Genomic DNA, 2707 nt, shown 5'->3' with positions numbered 1-2707 from the left:
AGGCGATCCCCTCACCTCAGCCTCCCAAAGCGCAGGGTTACAGGCTGAGCCACCGAACCCGGCTCTTTATGCCTTTTTAATCCTGTCTCCTTTTCTGCCATACTCAAGGGACCACAGCAGATCTACTTTCACTTTCTTTAAAAACATATACCTGTCTTAGGCTGGGCATGGTGGCTCATGCCTACAATCCCACCACTTCGGGAGGCTGAGGTGAGAAGACTGTCTGAGCCCATGGGTTTGAGACCAACCTGGGTAATTGGTGAGACCTCAGCTCTCCAATAAATCAAGAAAAATTACTGCATACCTGGAATGCTGAGGCAGAAGGATTGCCTGAGCCCAGCAGGTCAAGTTTGCGGTGACCGTGAGTGTGCCACTGTCCTCCAGCCTGGGTGACAGAGTGAGATTTCTACTCAAAAAAATTAAAATAAAATAAAATACAAATATATACCCGTCTCTTTTCTTTTTTCCAGCTTGGTCGCCATGAGACCACTACGGTCATGGAGCATTGAGGGCCACAAAGGGAGGGTGATATGTTCAAAGTGTTTTGGTTCCATCCTAGGCCTCCCACACCCTCTGGCCTTTTAGGATGGAAGAATGGCAAGGAACCGAGGGAACGGACACTCACAGGGGTCCCCCTGTTTCAGTCTGAATCCTCGGCCAAGCAGGAATGGTTCTCAGTTGACTTGGGGAATGGGCAAGTATAGCCAGCCTCCCGCTGGGGTGGCCCAGGCAGAGCTGAGCTGGGTACGCCCCCCCCACCAGTCTATTGAAATCGTCATTTAGCAAATGTACTCCCTCCCCCTCGTCAGCCCCTGCACCACCTCCTATGTCTCTGGCCGTCAGGGGGTCTTAAGAAGAGAGAGCAAGAGAGGAGAGAACTCAAGGGTAAGACTGTAGCAGAGCAGCTTGGAAATGTGACACACCCTAACAGGAGCAAATTGTTCATGTTCAGAGCAATTTTGTCAAAACTGAACAATCCTCTTCAGAAAGCGAGTTTGAGGATGTACAAATAGCACTCTCAAGAAATCAGCTCTGAATGACTTCAGAGAACTGTGCCTCTCCCATAAAGTCTCAATTTGTCTTATCTGTGGGCTAATACATCTCCAGCCCCATTAGAAGACCATCAGATGTGGAGAATGTCACCGCTAATGCGTCGCCATCAAGGCTCTGTGGAAATCCCTGTTGACTCACCCCGGCTCCTCAGAAGCACTCAATATTCACTTTTCGCCTTTAGAAAAATAAATAAGTGAAAAGTCGCCTCCAGAAAGGAGTTCTTTTAGCTGCTGAGTCAACCGGTTCTCTTGGGGCATATGGAGCATTTTATTCTTGAAAGAAATCTGAGGTGCAAGCTTCATTCCAACTGTATCTTGTGCTGGAAACAGAAAGGGTTTATGCCAGGGTGCTGTTCCTTTCATGCCTGAAGACATCCTGCTCCCCAAGGACGTCCTGGGTGGCTGCAGACAAGAGCCCTGAGAGCCAAGGGCCACAGGCAGGGGCTGACCCTGCAGGAGAGGCGAGGCCTGCCAAGGGCCACCCCGGGCGCCTAGGAAGCAGCGGCGTGTCAGAAGTGGATTCGGGCACTCGTTTTTTCCTTCTCCTCCCCTCAGATTCACTTTGAACATATTCTAGTGGTTGTCGATGGACACTTCACAGAGCATTTACACAGGCAATGCATCCATCAGGATGGGAGTAGCTTAAAAGGGATGAGGCATATGCAAAGAAAGCTTTGGAAAAACTAAACTTAGGTGAATTGAACAAAGGATCATTTGTAGGTTGGGCAGCCCTGGAACCAGGTATAGGGTGTCTCCAGGGTTGCCTCTTGGTTGGATAACGTTTGTGGACAGAACAAGGAAAGCCAGGTAGAGAAAACGGTAGTAAGACAGAAACTAGTGGAAGGGCCACAGCTCAATATTTGCCTTACTTGAACGAGGTCTGGACAGTTGGCAGCCTGTGATTGGCTGAGACTCGGTTACTTATTGCAAGAGCAGGTCATAGTCTGCTTGCATGTCCAGTTAGGTTACAGATCACTCTGTACAGAGAAACTTTTAGGCCAACCTTAAAATATGCAAGGAGCCCGGGTGCAGTGGCTCACGCCTATAACCCCAGCACTTTGGGAGGCCAAGGTGAGAGGACTGCCTGAGCCCAAGGATTCCAGAACAGCCCGGGCAACTTGGGGATATCTCATCTCTACAATAAACAAACAAACAAAATTAGCCAGGCATGGTGGCACATGCCTATCGTTCCAGCTACTTGGAATGCTGAGGCGGAAGGATCACCTGAGCCCAGTAGGTCGAGGCTGTGGTGGCTGTGAACATGTTACTGCACTTTAGCCTGGGCGACAGAGTGTCTCCAACTAAAAAAAAAAAGTATATGCAAGGAGACAGCATTAGGCTAAACTTAATTTAATGGGTAGATCAATATGAAACAATGGCCAAATATATTCTGTGAAATGAGCCATTTTCAGTATGAATAATGTAATCAGTTTTTATAAAACCAAATTCTATGTTTAGTTACATATATTTGTATGCCTAGGGAATACATTACAAATAGCCTTATCTCAAATTGTTTTTATTTATTTACTTATTTATTTATTTATTTTATTTATTTTTTTTGAGTTGGAGTCTCACCCTGTCGCCCAGACTGGAGTGCAGTGGCCGCTCCCGGCCACCACAGCCTCGACCTGCTGGACTCTGACGATCCTTCCGCC

The sequence above is a fragment of the Carlito syrichta genome, unplaced genomic scaffold (genome assembly GCF_000164805.1).
Source record: "Carlito syrichta isolate Samal-C Ts95f unplaced genomic scaffold, Tarsius_syrichta-2.0.1 Scaffold309736, whole genome shotgun sequence".
NCBI lineage: Eukaryota > Metazoa > Chordata > Mammalia > Primates > Tarsiidae > Carlito > Carlito syrichta.
Note: the sequence above shows the minus strand (reverse complement) of the source record.